The following is a 16971-nucleotide window of genomic DNA, read 5'->3' on the forward strand; positions in this document are numbered from 1 at the left end:
GACTTGAACTCCCGAAACTGTGATGATGACCTGAGCCAGGCCAAGAGGGAGATGCTCAACTGACTGAGACACCCAAGTGCCCCGATATCTGACAAATATAACCACAGAGAAAATACAGAATATTTCTGTCACCACAAAATCAACCCCCCTCCCCAGCTCCTGCCCATGACCTTCCCAATCATCCGCAACACCCACCGTGCAAACAATGATCGGTTTTCTGTCACTGAAGATTAATCTTCAGAATTAATTTCATACATGTCCAGTCATATATATTCTTTTGTTTTGGCTTTTGCTCAACATAACAAATATGATATTCATGGATATTATGTGCGTCAATAGTCCATTTTTAATAGACGTGTAATATTACACTGTAATGATATATTAGAAGTTGTTTGATATTTGTGTTTTTTACCCAAGTTTTGGCTATTATGACTAAAACTGCTCTAAGTATTCACATAAAAATGTGTGTGCACATATATTTTATTTGTTTAGGCAAACCTAAAAGTAGAATTGCTAGTTCACTTTCTTTTTTCAGTTCCGTTTTTTATTTTTTATGAGAGAGAACGCACACACACATGAGCATGCACAAGCAGGACAGGGCAGAGCGAGAATCCCAGTCGTCTCTGCTGTCAGCACAACGTGGGGCCCGATCTCACAGATCATCAGTCACGACCTGAATCAAAACCAAGAGTCAGGCACTTAACCACGTGGGCCACCTGGGCACCACCTGTATCTTAACTTTTAAAAGAAACTGATGAAAGGAGTTTTCCAAAGTGTTAGTACCAATTCCCACGAGCAGCATATGCGAGTTCCCACTGCTCCGAAGCTTTCCCAACACTCAGCACGTCTGGCTTTTTAACTAGAGTCATTCACATGGGTGTTCAGTGGAATCTCACGCTTTCAGTTCAGATTCCTCCGACGGCTGATAATATGGAACATCTCCGTGTGCTTATTGGGTGGCCGTGTATTTTTTGGGATGTGTCTTCAAGTGTTTTCCTCATCATGGGGGCTTGTTTGTGTTATTATTGTGGTAACAGTCCTGCGTGTCTTCCATATCAAGGCCTTTTCAAGTTTGTATCTGCATTGTGTGTGCCCATCCAGACACACGTGGGGCGTAGTTTACCCTATGCTTCCTGTATGTTTGACTTTGATTCGATGATTATGTACGTGAACCACTTTGAATTGTCCAGTGTGAAACAAGGATCAGTGTTACTTTGTGGCCATATGGATGTCCGCTTTGTCCATCACTTTCTGTAAAGGACCATGTTTTCCCACACTGAACTGTATCTCGGTCAAATGTGCGTTGATCCTCTAAGTGGGGGTCCATCCCAGATCCTCTGCCCAGTGCACCGAGCTGTGGAGCGCACTCTGGTGGCTCTGCACCATGTCTACAAAGGCCAGGCTGAGGTGGAGTCGGAGACAAGTGGGCATAATGCGCAGTGGTCCTTCCAGAAGGTATACGTGCTGCCGAAGCTAGCACAGGGGTCCTTCCAGAAGGTGACCCACCCGCTCCAGACAGGTAGCCCAGTGCAGGCTCAGGCATTGTTCCCACCTGCCTGTTGCGTGGAAGGCTGGCCACCCTGGGAGGGCATCCAGGTGTCACCCAACTCCCTAGGATGGGACCTCCCACGGAGCACCCACCACTCACGCCAACTCCCACTTCGCTGCAGTGTCACTATGGGAAGGGACAGGCTGGAAACCCGCTGTCGGAATGGTGCCTTACTTTCGGGTCAGAGCCCATCGGTGAGGCTGAGCGGAGGTGCACGTAACACAGATGGTCGGTGCACACCTGCACGTGCGCTGTGGGCTCCGTCTGTGCACTGCAAGGTCTCCCCCACCCCCCATGCCTCGGATGCCCCGGGGGGCCCCTGCCGAGGTACCTGGCCCTGCACACGGAGCTCCCCCCACTGCCCTGCACTGGCTGCGCTCCCAGCAGAGCCGGAAAGCTCTGGCAGCTGCTGCTGTGATGCCTCAGGTGCACATGGTCGACGTTTTCTTTTTTTTAATTTTTGGGTAAAAAGCATTTGAATCCCGCTTTAAGAAGCTGTTTAAAACTAGCAATAAAGAGAAGTTACCGTGAGCTCGTGAGGCCTCTGAGCTGGTCCAGTGCAGGGCTGTGGGGTGCAGACCTGAAAGGGTGCAGCCTGTGTGGGAACGGTGAGCGCAGTGTCTCCTCTGTGTTCCCAGGATTTCATTCGGGGCGTGTGGCTTGGGCGCCTGCCCCACTGGACACCCTACCGGCCCCAGCGGGCGGCCAGCGGCGTATGGGAGGGACTCACATGGTTCAGAGCCGCCCAGCCACTCCCACCTTGAAGCAGGGTCACCTCCCCACTCACGACCCTTCCGGGAGAACTGCGAGAGGCAGGTGCACCGCGGTGCTCAGGCCCCGGGAGCACATTCAGGACCGGGACCTGGGGCTCCCCCAGGAGCACATTTGGGGCGGGGACTCGGGGCTCCCCTGCGGAGTACATTCAGGGCGGGGCTCCCCCAGGGAGCACATGCGGGGCAGGGACTCGGGGCTCCCCCAAGAGCATATTCAGGATGGGGGAGCACATTCGGGACGGAGACTTGGGCTCAATTGTTTCCCAGAAGGGGCCCTCCGGTGGGCAGAGAATGTGTGTGACGCTGGGGAGGGGAGGAGCTCTGGTCAGGCTTTAAATATAAAGTCGGGTCCTGGTGGCTCAGTCGGTAGGTGTCTGACTCTGGATTTCAACTCAGCTCATGATCTCACAGTTTGTGGGTGCGAGTCTCACAATGGACTCAGCGATGACAGCACAGAGCCCGCTTGGGCTTCCCTTCCCCTACACCTGCGTCTCTCTCTTTCTTTCAAAACAAAACAGGAAACATTTGAAAGAAATAGAAACTCTGCAGTTAACCGGTCTCCTGCTCTGTGCCACAGTGTCCACTGGGAACGTGGGTGTCCAGAACCCAAGGCTGACAGACCCTCCAGGCTGGGAGAGTAAGCATGCACTTACCTCCTGTGAACCCGGCTGCGTCTGCGCCAGGGACACCGAGGGCGGCGGTCACGGTGCGGAGCCCCAGCTCTTCAGGTCGTCCTGCGGTGCCTCATCTGGTGCGGGGTATGTTCTAGGGTGGGATGTGGTGCGGCCCCTCCCGGGGTCTCCTGAGCTCAGGTGACTCGGACCCGGGACACTGCTTAGTGGCAGGATGTGAGAAAGGGGTGAAGTGGTTGGCATGCTGTCGTCGTGTGGTGACGGGAGAGGAAGCAGCTGACAGTGGGGGTGCGTGGTGGGGACAGGGCCGTGACCCTCACTTCCCTCTCACCCGTAGGACACCAGGCACAGCGTACCCTCTGAGTTCCCTACACCCTGTCAGCTCCCAGGAACTCTGGGTGTACAGAGCACAGTACAACAAAGGGGCCCGATGGAGGCTGGGTCCACGGTCGTGTGCTCGGCTGCTTCGGCCGAGACTGGACAATGTTCTGGCCTGCGGCGGCACCCCGAGAGCAGGAAGCCCCGGCAGTGACCACAACAAGACAGGCGGACAGGCAGCCTCCTTCTGCAGGAGCGGCTGAGCAGGTGCTTCCGAGCAGCCCCCCAAAGCCTGCCTTTCTCGCTCCGCCGGGACCCCGGGTGCCCCCCACCCCAGGCCCGGGAAGCTGCGATCCAGCCTGGTCTCCATGGCCTGCAAGGCTCTCAGGGTGCCAAGGTGTCCCAAGAGGGGCCTGGCCGTGGCCTCGGGGACCCTTCCCTGCACAGCATGGGGGGGCGTGTGTCAGGGCTTAGTAACCTCGTACTTTCCATCCCGTGGACGTCAGGCCCCAGAACAGCTGCTCCGTCCTCAGCGTCCTGTGTGTCCAGGCGTCCGGGCCTGTGAGCGTGAGTGGTGGCGGCTCAGCAGGGTTGGGGTGCAGAAGACGGCAGGGTGCTGCACGTCTGTGGTCCGGACACTGGCACCCTCCAGGTGAGGGGCAGGGGCCGGGGGGGGGGGCAGGGCCCGGACACGATGGTGCCCCTGACAGCAGAGCCACCGTGGAAGAGAACGTGCTGTTCCTCTTGTCCACACTTCTGTCCCTCCGTGTCCTGGCCACCGAACTGGACTTTCATCTCTCCTGACCCGTCCCCAGCTGCCCCTGTGTGTGTGGGGGGCACATGGACCTTGACCCTCAGCCCCTCCTTGCAATCCCAACCTGTCTCCTGCCCCTTCTCAGTGCACCCCTCCACGAGATCCCAACCTGTCTCCTGCCCTCACTGCATCCCTGCACGTGATCCCAACCTATCTCCTACCCCTGCCTCACAGCACCCCTGCACACGATCCCAATGTCTCCAACCCCTCCCCCACATCCCTGTACGTAATCCCAACTTGTCTCCTACCCACCCCACTACACCACCCCTGGTGGGCCAATGGTCCCCATCCTGAGATACAGAAATGGGGCCCAGACAGGGCTACCAGTTACAGGTACCAGCAGCTGGAGGCAGTGTAGACCCTGTACCCAGGCTCCTGGCTTGTGCCCGCGCCCTGGTTGTAGGGGACTGAGCTTTCCAAGCTGAGAGTAAACTCACCCTCTGTGCAGCTGGCACGAGCCCAGCCGGGTCCTGCGAGGGGACAGCCTGGAGGCCAGGTGCCCCAGGCGGGAGGAGGTGCCCCCGTGTGCACACCCCTCCCGCAGCCCCTGCAGACATTGCTTCTCCGTTTTCCGCTCCTCACCTACAACCTCCTGATGCTGTTCTACTAGACCCTCGTCACCTCTAGAGTCACTTCTGCCCGGGCGCTCGTCCCTGAGGTCCACCCAGCCCTGAGCAGGGTGCGTACCAGCGGCCCTGACGATGGCTCACATCGCATCTGTCCTAAGAAAGACACCAACCCTCTCTTGCCCAAGCCCTCAAGTGCTGCTGGGGCCTCCACTGGGCACCTCGCCTGCTAAGCCGGCTTCCTCGTGAGAGACACGGTGCCGACACCCCGTTAGCCCCTACGGCCTCTGCTACCACGTGTGTGTCCAGAATAGCACCCCTACCTCAGGCCCGCCTTCCAGGGGAGGTCCCTGCTCACGGGGGTCCACTGGGTGCCCCTGCATGTCCAGTTATTCAGGGCCTCTGAACAAGAGACCCTACGAGCGGTGCCCCTGTGGCCCTGAGAACTCAGCCCGCCGTGCTGCCCACACGCCTCCCGCGGCCACAGTGACGATCTCTGGTCACGGGTGGTCCATGCCATTCCCTCCAGCTTTTGCAGGTACTTTCCTCTTTCTGGACTATTCTCTGCCCGTGACTCTCCCGCGTCACCGAGCTCCTCAGCAGCAGTCCCATCTGCACTTTCCCAGGGGACTCTGCGCCCTGACTCCGTGTCCCCGGTCACCCCCTGCCAGCCCTCCAGCCCCGTCTCCCTTCTTCGGGGACAGCCCTTCTTTCCGGTCACTTCCAGGCGGGAGTGTGGCCTCCCCAGCTGCTTTGCAGGAGAGGCTGCTGCTGCAGGTCCTCCAGGCGGTGACGAGGACGCCGGCCCCAGAGCAGAGGCTGCCGGCCTCCCACGGTCGGAAGTGCAGGCTCCTCACCGGTCTGGCCTGGCCCAGTGACTCCGCTCCTCGCAGGACCCCGTGTGCCACACGGAAGGGGGACGCAGCCCCTGCACGGTGCCTGGACCCGCTCACTGAAGGGGCCTTGCACACTGGCCCAGAGTGGAAGTTCCCCTCAAGAAGAGGGCGGCAGGTCCCAGGAACCCTACTGGCCCGGCATGCTGCCCTGAAACACGGAGGCCAGAAGCCCCCCAGACCTTTCCAAGCCCGGCCGACTGCGCCGCGGCCACAGGAGGGGTGGAGAGCCTGGCCGACCACCGCCCATCTGATTAGACCCGGTGACGCGGCACTCTCCCGCGGGTGCACACAGCCCGCTGTCACTCCTGTGGGAGGGGTCGGGGTCTCAGTGGGCCCGGGTGGCGGTCAGAGGGCAGGGGGAGTGTGCGCCCCGCGGTGTCGCTGCCCCGGGACCTGTAACAGGGCAGTCTGTAACTGCAGTGTGAACACTCGCGGTGGGGGTGAGGGGCTAACTGCAGGCCCGAGAGCCCCGCCTGGTGTCCGCGGGGTGGCGGTCACCCCCAGAGCCTTCTGCGGCTACGTGAGAAGCGGCCAGAGGCTCGCGCGTCCCTCTGTTCGCACACCGGCTCCCGGGGCTTCCGTCCTGCCCCGAACCCCGGAGGCTCCCCACGCCCCCCCCCCAGCCCTCTCCGCTCTTCCTCCTGCGCAGGTCTCTGCCTCCGTGCACCGCCCTTAGGACCGCTCCCCGTTCTGGCCGCGCTCCCGTGCGGGCCCCGCTCAGGGCGGTTCCTGTGCCTCCCACTCTCCTTTCCCAGGCAGACAGCGGCAAAGGACCACGACCGACGGGTTCGGGAGGCAGAGCCCCCGCTCCGAGCACCCCTGCCCCCACCAAGTCCCGGGGAGCCCCGGGGCGAGCTGTCCAAGCTCACCAGCCGCCTGTCGCGCCGAACACGGGTTGCAGCACCGCCCACACCACGGCGGTGCTTAGCGTGCGTCCGGCTCGCAAGGCCTCAGGGCCTGCTGCTACCTTCTGGGGAGCGGTCCGAGGCAGCGTCCCTGCTGAGCCCCTCCGCCTGGCACTCTCCCCTGCCGTGTGCCCGCCACCCGGTTCCCCGGCCCCGGGACGAGCAGGACCGGCCCGTGGGGCTGCCGCTCACCCCGTCAACCCCGACAGGACACAGGGTGCGCGGAAGGGCCGCAGCGCCCTCTCGTGTTGCCTCAGGAACACTGCGCCAGGAGGGGCGAGACCGGGGACCTCCGGAGGCGCAGGTGGGCGGAGCCTCCCATCCCTGCGGCCTCCTGTGGGTCCCGGGCACCCAGCGGGCCTCTCCTCTGGGCTTGGGGGGCACACCCGGAGCCCCGTCATGGCCGTGAGAGAACAGGTCTGTGAACGGGGCCGAGGGGAAGTCCGCCAGCCAGGTGAGAAGCTGAACTGGTGCAGTCAGGACCCCAGGGGTCACCTGGGGTCACGAGGTCAAGGTCAAAGTAGCAGGCGGTATGAGCCTGGTGCCTGAGTCTTTATGAACATTTAGGCACAAACTGGCTGTGCGTTTTCGCGGTAAGTGACCTAGGAAACGAGGGTTTATGCACGCATGGCGGCCCCAGACCTGTGCATACGTACACGTGTGTGTCTGCAGACACAGGACGTGTCTACACCATAACATGTAAGTGTGTAAACCCAAACCCTCTGCCCCCGCCCAGCCGCCTACCAGCAGGTAGCTCACCGGTGGGGTTTCACACGTCAGTCGCTGCTCCGTGTGCGCTCGCCCAGGCTGCCCCCTGCTGTGTGCACACACTGCCACCTCCCGCCACCGGATGACCCTGCGCCCTGTGCCGCTGCGAGCGGTCCCACCCGCGAGGTGGCCGAGGACACTCTGCCCTCCTGTCCCAGCTCGCGTGGTCCAGGGACGGCTATTCCTGGCCGCACGTCCGTTTGCGGGGGCCACCTTCTCATTCCGGCAGAAGTATTTCAGACGTCAGAACACAAAGCCACGTGTCACCCCAGCAGAGGCCCTCTGAGTCCCGTCCAGGACACAGAAAGAGGTGATACAGACGGAGTAGGACCCAGGTCAGGAGGGCAGGGATGTGTCATTTCAGCCTGGAAGTGACAAGAAATGGGTCAAGCTCAAAGACGTCCGTCGGACAACCAGCTCCCACCCTTGAGACTGTGCTTCCAGGAGCCGTGGCTCTCAGGGACTTGCTGGGGACAGCCTCCAGCCCCCGGCCAGAGTCCAGATGCGGCGTCCGGGAGGCTCCCCCGTCACACAGCCCTGCTGTCTCCCGGTGGCCTGGACGCCCGCCTCGCGCCCCAGACTGCATGGCTGCTCTGCCGGCGGCACCCGTGGTGCGTGGGGGCCGCGGGGACAGGGCCTGCAGTGGAGGTTTACCACTGTAGGGGGGGTGGCGGAGGTCTAAGCCGGGAGCTGAGGGTGGGGCTTCGGTCCTGGGCAAACTCCATGTCTGGGTTAGGGTCAGGGCAGGTCTCAGGGGTCAACAGAGCTCATGAGGTGACACGGGGTTGTATGGTTTGCGACTTCTGTGGATCTCAGCTAGTTCAGGGTGAGGATTAGAGTTATGAGTTAGGGTCATGTGAGAGTGCAGAGGTCAGGGTCGCAGTCTAAACCAGAGCTCGGTGTTCCTGCGACTCCAGAGTGGGCGTGCTGTGACCCCTGCGCCCCCTGGTCTCTCCCCAAACGCTGGAAAACCGCAAAGGAGGGTCCCCGTGTGGACATAGCCTCTCGTGTTGTAGGGCCACCTTGGACAGGGTCAGGTCCCACTCTGCCGTCCAACTGGGGACACTGACCTGGGTGTGGGCTTTCTGCTCTGCATGAGCACAGACCCGCAGGAGACCCCAGGGCTGGCATTCCACCAGCCCCTCCTCTGGCATCGCACCGCTGACCCACTGTGTGCTGGCCGGGCCTGGTGGGTCCCAGTGGGGCTCCCAAGTCACCCCCAGGACTGCCTCCCGGGGATTCCTTTCCCTCTGCCCCTCCTGACTCCCCGGGTTAGGACATCCCTGTCCCATTATTCTGTCCTTCTCTGAAACCCCCGCCCCCAGGCAGAACCTCCTCTGTCCTTCTCTCCTCCTCTGCCCCCCCGCCCCCAGGGAGACCCTCTAATTTACTGATGGCACCACTGAGTCTGGGCACAGAGACCTGCCCAAGCACACCGCAAATGCTCTCCCTGGACTGCTACTTCTAGGAGCCCAGAGCCCAGAACCTGTACATCCCAGGTGGTGGGGCTGGGGGCGAGGCACCATGGTCACATGCTCTGCTCACTCCAAAGTGTGCAGCTCTGTTGACACTCTGCAGGGGGGTTCTGTGGGGACTATATCCTGCCTCAGACGCAGGGACATCACTGCTCCGCATTCTCATACAGCTTCTTCCATCGGGTACCCGTCAGCCGGGGGCCCATGGAGGCAGAGACGTTCACAACAGTGGGTGGGCTGCAGGCTGAGGGCGGGTGAGAGGGGAGGCTCCCAAGAAGAAATTAGGATGACAGGGCCCACGTCAGCAGCAGGACCAGGATGACATGGTCCACGTCAGCAGCGGGACCGGGACGACAGGGCCCATGTGAGGATGACCCGTCACCCACAGGAACACACACGGGTACCAGAGTCAACGAGAAGTTTTTCAGCTCCTGCTGGAATGACCGCAGCCTTGGCCCACACTGTGAAATGTGCCGGAGGGCACAGGGCACGTCTAGGCCTTGGGCGGAGGACGGAAAAGCTGGAGACTCTGTGCCCCCCTCCGGGTGGGGGCGGGGCACGCCTACACACCAGGACCTCACCTGGGGGCTCCGCCAGCTGTCACAGCCGCTCCTTCCTGTCCCTTCCAGACCGCAGGTCCCTGGGGCCAGGCGTGCACGCTTGCACATGGCCACCTGAGCAAGCCGGGCGCAGAGGCCATGCGGGCTTTCTGGGCAGGATGAGGGGGCGGCAGCTCCTCCACGGCCAGGCGGTGCAGCTGCCGGGTAAACCCTGAGCTTTGACGTTCGGGTTTCCCCTTTTCTACTTCAGCGCTGACGGCTGACCTCGCCGCCCAGGACGCCTGCACAGGCCGGACCGAGGCAGGCGTCTATCCACGTGGAGGCTCCTCTGTGCCGCGCTCGGTGACCTTCGAAACTGCCGTTCGATGTGGCGCCTGGGTGGCTTAGTCGGTTAAGCGTCCGACTTTCGCTTAGGTCATGATCTCGCCGTTCGTGGGTTCGAGCCCCGCGTCAGGCTCTGTGCTGACTGCCGGCTCAGAGCCTGGAGCCTGTTTTGGAGTCTGTGACTCCCTCTCTCTCTGACCCTCCCCTGCTTACGCTGTCTCTCTCTCTCTCTCTCCTAGAAATAAATAAAACATTAAAAAAAAAAACTGCCGTTCGAGGGGCGCCTGGGGGCTCCGTCGCTTGGGCGTCTGACTTCGGCTCAGGTCATGATCTCACAGTTCGTGGGTTCGAACCCCACGTCGGGCTCTGTGCTGACAGCTCGAAGCCTGGAGCTGCTTCGGATTCTGTGTCTCCCTCCCTCTCGCTCTGCCCCTCCCCTGCTCATGCTGTCTCTCTCTCAGAAATAAATAAAAATTAAAGAAAATTTTTTTTTCTTAAACTGACCATTCGGGCCTTGTGGTTTTACTCCTGCTGCACTTTAAGTTCCTGCACGTCTCATATTTATTTATTTAAAAAAATTTCTTTTAATGTATTTCTGAGAGAGAGAGACAGAGAGACAGGCAGCGTGAGTGGGGGAGGGGCAGAGAGAGGGGGAGACAGAATCTGAAGCAGGCTGCAGGCTCTGAGCTGTCAGCACAGAGCCCGACGTGGGGCTCGAACCCACAAACCGTGAGATCATGACCTGAGCCAAAGTCAGACGCTCAACCGATGGAGCCCCCCAGGCACCCCATACGTTTATTTTTCGAGTACATTTGGATGCTTTACTGAGCCCTCCACGCACCCCAATAAATGTATTTAAGTAGAGTCGGATGCTCTGCAGACTGAGCCCCCCAGGTGCCCCAGATTCCTGGCTCTTTTAAAGTTACCACTAGGGGCGCCTGGGTGGCTCAGTCAGTTAAGCGTCCGACCTCGGCTCAGGTCATGATCTCATGGTTCGTGGGTTCAATCCCCCAGTCCGGCTCTCTGCTGACGGTACAGGGCCCACTTTGGATCCTCTGTCTCCCCGTCTCTCTGCCCCTCCCCTGCACGTATTCTCTCTCTCTAAAACAAATGAACTAGGGGTGCCTGGGTGGCTCAGTGTCCAAAAAATAAATATTTTTTTTTAAATATTTTTATTTATTTCTAGGAGAGAGAGAGAGACAGCGTGAGCAGGGGAGGGTCAGAGAGAGAGGGAGATATAGACTCTGAAACAGGCTCCAGGCTCCAAGCTGGCCGTCAGCACAGAGCCCGACGCGGGGCTTGAACCCACAAACCGCGAGATCATGACCTAAGCGAAAGTCGGACGCTTAACCGACTAAGCCACCCAGGCGCCCCTAAATAAAAACATTTTTAAAAAATTAAAATAATCTTTAAAAAAAAGCGAATAAACTATTAAAAACATAGTTCCCATTTTTAATCCTTTTGGAAACATGGAAAACACCTGAAAAAGCTTATATTTTATCACTTTTATCCTCACAAATTCTTAAGGCTTTCTTATCATTGAAAATCACCGTGAAATAACCCAGACACCCTATGTCTGTGAAATCGCTTCAAAGAACAAATTACTCTGCTTTTAAAAGTTTAGTCTGAGACGCTGACAAGCAGAATTTCTTGCCTAAATCTTCAGGAACCTGACCTGGCATTATCCTCTCGTCCGCTTTATTTCAAAAAGCCAAGAGGAAATAATACTCCATTTATGGAGCGGGTATTTGCCGTGTTTCACACTGTGTAGACCCTGACGCCCTGACGGCTGGCACCGCCGGGAACTTCGGACTCAGCCCCGCTGTTTGCTCGTCACCTCACCCTCCTCCTGGGACTCCGGGCACCCTCCCCTGTTAGGGAGACAACAGCGGGACCCTCACCAAAAAGGGTGGTGGGGGGCCGCTTGGGGGCGCCATCACTCAGTGCTAAGGGGGAACACTCAGGGGCCCCAGATTCTGGCGTCAACAGGAAGACTCATCCCGGACGGACCCCAGCAGGGCACGGGGTGCCCTGGGGCTCCCGGGAGAAGCCCACCCCTGCAAGGAAGCAGTCAGAAACTGTCATCCGAAGCCTGGATTCTCTCTGGCTTCTTCCAGGGCAGCCGCCTCCCTCCTCCTCCACGAGCAACACCCCCGTCCGCAGAGCGCGTCACATCTGTGATTCCTTGTCCCCAGTCACAGCTCTTACTCCCAAATACACCCATGTTCGCAGGGAAAATACTGTTCTTTCAAGGGCTAACCTTACTGTATTAGAGCAGGGGCGTATGCTTGTTTTTGGTTAAAAATATGTTACAAACGCTGTGAGCGTATTTCAGACACGTTCTGCCGTATATGAGTTTCCCTGGAATGTTCACGTGAGTGCAGGCTCCCAGGAAGTGTCTTCCTGCCCCACGTCCCAGGCAGGAGCCCGTCTCACTGCGATCAGGCAACCAGCAGACGGCTGGGGACGCTCGGGAAGCACTCAGTGCAACGGGGTCAGAGTGGGCCTTCCCGGTCCTTCCGCAGGAGGCGCAGGGTCACGGGTGGTCCCATTCAGCCCGACACCTGCGGGCCCCGCTCTGACCGGCAGTCTGCACCTGCTGGGGCCGGCGTCCTACTGTGCACTGCGGCGCCCGTCACCACTTGGGGAGCCGGTCTGCCGGGCGTCCTACTGTGCACCGCAGTGACCGTCACCACCCGGGGACCTGGTCTTCTGGGTGTCCCACTGTGCACCGGTGCCCATCACTACCTGGGGAGCCGGTCGGTGCCCGTCACCACTTGGGGAGCCGGTCTGCCGGGCGTCCTACTGTGCACCAGTGCCCATCACTACTTGGGGAGCCGGTCTGCCGGGCGTCCCACTGTGCGCCAGTGCCCATCACTACCTGGGGAGCCGGCCTGCCAGGCGTCCCACTGCGCGCCACAGTGACCATCACTACCTGGGGAGCCGGTATGCCAGGCGTCCCACTGTGCGCCAGTGCCCATCACTACCTGGGGAGCCGGTCTGCCGGGCGTCCCACTGTGCGCCAGTGCCCATCACTACCTGGGGAGCCGGCCTGCCAGGCGTCCCACTGCGCGCCACAGTGACCATCACTACCTGGGGAGCCGGTATGCCAGGCGTCCCACTGTGCGCCAGTGCCCATCACTACCTGGGGAGCCGGTCTGCCGGGCGTCCCACTGTGCGCCAGTGCCCATCACTACCTGGGGAGCCGGTCTGCCGGGTGTTCTACTGTGCGCCGCAGTGCCCGTCACCACCCAGGGACCTGGTCTTCTGGGTGTCCCACTGCGCGCCACTGCCCATCACTACCTGGGGAGCTAGTCTGCTGGGTGTTCTACTGTGCGCCGCAGTGCCCGTCAGCATCAGGGGAGCCGGTCTGCCAGGCGTCCTACTGTGCGCCACAGTGCCCGTCACCACCCCGGGACCTGGTCTTCTGGGTGTCCCACTGCGCGCCAGTGCCCATCACTACCTGGGGAGCTAGTCTGCTGGGTGTTCTACTGTGCGCCGCAGTGCCCGTCAGCATCAGGGGAGCTGGTCTGCCAGGCGTCCTACTGTGCGCCACAGTGCCCGTCACCACCTGCGGACCTGGGCTGGCTGCTCGGTTAGGCTTGAAGCTCTGGGCTCCTGACATGAAGAGAGAGTGAGGCGCTGGGGGTGTTGGAGTGAGTGCAGCGGGGCGGGGGGAGTCTCAGCCATGAGAGCGAGCTCCAGGCCAGAGTACTCTCAGACATGAAAGCGAGTGCTGGGGGGCACTCTCAGACGTTAGAGCCAGTGCAGGGGGCGGGGTTAGTCTCAGACGCTAGAGCAAGTGCCAGGTGGGGCACTCTCAGACATAAGGGTTTCGGGGGGCAGCATAAGCTCAGGAAGCTCTGAGCCCCCTGTTTCGACAATAACGCAGGACAGACTGTTAAGGCTCTGCTGAAACCCTAGAAACAGGCGTGGGGTGCACCCCGCGCGGGAAACCGACTGTCCTCTCCCAGAAGGGAAACGAACGCGCTGCCGGCGACTGCCACACAGCCTGCGCCGACTACCACTCCGTGCTAAGCGCTTTGCACGAGCAGACAAAGCCGCTGAGGGACAAAATCGTCAGGGTCACAACAAAGGCCATTCCCCCCAGGACCCCTGCGGCCAGCAGGAAGACAGAACAAGGCACCGACCTTCCCCAGCGGTGTCAGGTGCCGTGAGGCCTGAGCCCCGGGCCCGCGGGGCGGCTGCCCAGGGTCCCTGATGACCCCGCTCACGTCCGCGTCGAGCGGGTGCACCGCGACCCTGGCGCGGCCCGCACCCTCCCCGGGCCGGGCCTGATTTAGATCCGGAGAGCGGCACTAGGACCTTCGAGTCCCCAGGGACCCCCTCCGGGGAGTTCAACGTGCCCTGTGGGGCAGCGGCTCCAGGGACCTGCCCACCTCCCGCGGCTCATGCCTCCTGGGCCCGCGCTGTGCTGCCGGGTCCCCCTAAACCCTGGGCAGGAAACCCCAGCCGTCCCCCCCTCCTCCACTCCAGCCCTCCGCGCCTAACGCCCTCCGGTCCTCCCACGGCGCCCCCACAGTCCGGTCGAGCTCCGCCCCCACCTGAGGACCCCGACTGCCCCCTCTCCTCGCCTCGCCCTGGACTCGGCGCCTCGCAGGCCATCCGTGCCTCGTCCCAGCTAAGGACCCGGGCCGCCCCCTGCCCCTCCCGCGGTGCCCCAGGACTGCACTCCGGCCCCGCCCGTATTTAAGGCCCCCGGGCGCCCGGCCGCGCCCCGCCCGCTACTAAGGACTCCAGGGCCGGCCCTTCCGCTCTTCCCCCGCTCCACCGTCCGGTCCGTCCCCTCCCCTCCCCCCTCCCAGGACGCCCCTGTTGGTTCCTACCCACCCCTACTTAACGACCCCAGCCCTGCCCACGGCGCCTCCTCAGTCCATCCGCGCCTTGCCTCCAACTAAGGACTCCTGGGGCTCCCCGCCCCCCACCGCCATGGCGCCCCTGCACAGTCCGTCCGTACCCCGCCTCAACTAAAGACACCGGCCTCCCCCCCGCGCCCCGACCTTCTCCGACTCCCCAGGACTGTGCATTCCTGCCCACTCCTGCTGAAGGGCCCCGGGCCGCCACCCCCGCCCCTCCCCCTGCTTACGGATCCTTCCTAGCTCTTGCCCCGCCCCCACTCAACGCCCGGGGGTCTCCCCAGCCGCCCCGGCCTCCCCAGTTCGCGGGCCCCCCAGCCTCCTCCTTCCCGGTCACTAAAGTCCCGTTCCTACCGGCACCGCTCGGCGCGGCCGCCCGGTGCTCAGCCTCTGCTCCCGCGCTCGGCCGTCCCGCCACGCGGCCCCCGCGCCCGCGCCCAGGCCTTCGGCCTCTTCCGTCACTCGTCTGCCTCCATCGCTCCACAGCGGCTCAGCTTCGGACCTTTCCGCTCCGTCTCCGCCCTTTCCATCCGCCCTCGTCAGTGCCCGCCGCCACTCGGCCATCTCCGTCCTTGCTCGGCCCGCGCACGGCCCACTCCTCCCCTCCGCGGTCTTTCCGGGCGCGCGCATTCCTGGCTTTGACTCGGGGACGCCCCCTGTCGTTCGGGCCGGGGGACCCGCGCACGCGCTCTGCGGTTCCTCCCGTCTCCGGGGAAGGCTCGCGTTCTCTGCAGATGCAGTTCTCAGGAACCCAAGCAGCATGGTCTCAGAGCGAGTGGTTAGGGCGCAGGAGTAGGGGTGATATCAGGAGCAGACGTCAAGGATCAGAGAGGTAGGGGTTGGGATTAAACTCTAACAAGGCTTGGATTCAGGTTTTAGATTCAGGGTTTGGGTTTGTGTTAGGGTTCTGGCTTACAGTTCTCTCCTAAGCGTTAGGGTTAGGGTTCAAACGGATTTTAGGTTACGATTTGGGGATATCGTGTACTGAATAGGGGTGAGGGTGAGGGGTTAGAGTTAGGGTTAGGGTGAGAGTTACATGTTAGGGGTTAGGGTTTAGAGGTTAGGAGTTAGGGTTTAAGGTTAGTTTTAGGGGTTAGGGTTAAGGCTTAGGGCTTAGGGTTGGGTTAGGGTTATGGTTAGGGGTAGATCCCAGGAGGCATCCGGCCTTGAGCCGCCAGCAGCGCGGTGGTCTACCCCAGATGGCTGAGTTGTGGGCGCATGGGAGGCTGCTGGTCAGCCTTCAGCCTTGGCTTCAAAGGCCAGCCTCCTCTTTGGCCTAGGCTACAGGTGGGCCTCAGGTGCCCCCTCATGCAGCTCCATCCACGTTTTGGAAATGGCATGGTGATGTTCCGTGTGCCACGCCGAGTCATCCTGCACTGCTTCTGGCCTGGGGCCCCGGTTTTCTCAGATCCCAGACTTGGGGGTTCCCGTTCGGAGAGAGCCTGGGCTAGGTAGGGTTAGGGTGCATCTGGGGGAGGCGCCAGGGCTGAAGTGGCACCAGCCCTGCGATCTCCTGGGAGGACTGAAACGAGGGCCCGTGCGCTGGGCTGGGTCAGGTTAGGGTTCCAGTGAGCCTTAGGGGTACGGCTAGAGTCAGGCTGTGGTGGGGGCTGGGTCAGGTTAGGGTTCCAGTGAGCCTTAGGGGTACGGCTAGAGTCAGGCTGTGGTGGGGGCTGGGTCAGGTTAGGGTTCCAGTGAGCCCTAGGGGTACGGCTAGAGTCAGGCTGTCGTGGGGGGCTGCGTCAGGTTAGGGCTCCAGTGAGCCTTAGGGGTACCGCTAGAGTCAGGCTGTGGTGGGTTAGGGTCAGGGTTAGGGTCTGAGCTCAGGATGCTCCAGGAGCTGATCGGCCCACAGCTAATATCCTCCTCAGTGGGGAAACCGGAGAGCCTTTCCTCTGGGATGAGGAACACGACAGCGATGTCCACTCTCCCCACTGTTGTCCAACATAGCGCTGGAAGTCCTAGCATCAGCCAGCAGACAACAAAAGGAAATAAAAGGCATCAAAATTGACAAAGAAGACATCAAATGTTCACTTTTTGAAGATGACATGATAGTATGTACGGAAAACCTGAAATATTCCACCAAAAGGCTGCTAGAACTGGTCCATGAATTCAGCAAAGTTGCAGGGTACAAAAATCAACGTACAGAAATCGGTTGCATTTTTTTAAATTTTTTAATGTTTTTTTTTTAAATTTATTTCTAGGAGAGAGAGAGAGACAGCGTGAGCAGGGGAGGGTCAGAGAGAGAGGGAGTCACAGACTGAAACAGGCTCCAGGCTCTGAGCTGGCAGTCAGCACAGAGCCCGACGTGGGGCCCAAACCCATGAACCGCGAGATCATGACCCAAGCGAAAGTCGGTCGCTTAACCGACTAAGCCACCCAGGCGCCCCAGAAATCGGCTGCATTTTTATACACCAATAATGAAGCCCCAGAAAGGGAAATAAAAGAAACTGATCCCATTTACAATTGCACCCAGAATAATAAAATATCTAGGAATAAACCTAACCAAAGATG

General features: G+C 60.6%; 1 long non-coding RNA gene across 3 annotated transcripts; it reads right to left on the minus strand.

Annotated features, from left to right (window-relative positions):
* Positions 1 to 537: 537 nt before the first annotated feature.
* On the minus strand, positions 538 to 15031 carry LOC120240542. Of its 3 annotated transcripts, none has more exons than XR_005530651.1 (4): positions 14812 to 15031; positions 3758 to 3831; positions 2976 to 3153; positions 538 to 1402 (listed from the first exon to the last, which is right to left on the minus strand). It is a non-coding gene; the product is annotated as an uncharacterized LOC120240542 (long non-coding RNA). The 3 variants fall into 3 exon arrangements; XR_005530650.1 differs by having other exon boundaries at positions 2976 to 3156; XR_005530649.1 differs by having other exon boundaries at positions 2976 to 3156; positions 3758 to 4093.
* Positions 15032 to 16971: the final 1940 nt, after the last annotated feature.

Source organism: Hyaena hyaena, unplaced genomic scaffold, assembly GCF_003009895.1.
Source record: "Hyaena hyaena isolate Hyena2069 unplaced genomic scaffold, ASM300989v1 scaffold_259, whole genome shotgun sequence".
NCBI lineage: Eukaryota > Metazoa > Chordata > Mammalia > Carnivora > Hyaenidae > Hyaena > Hyaena hyaena.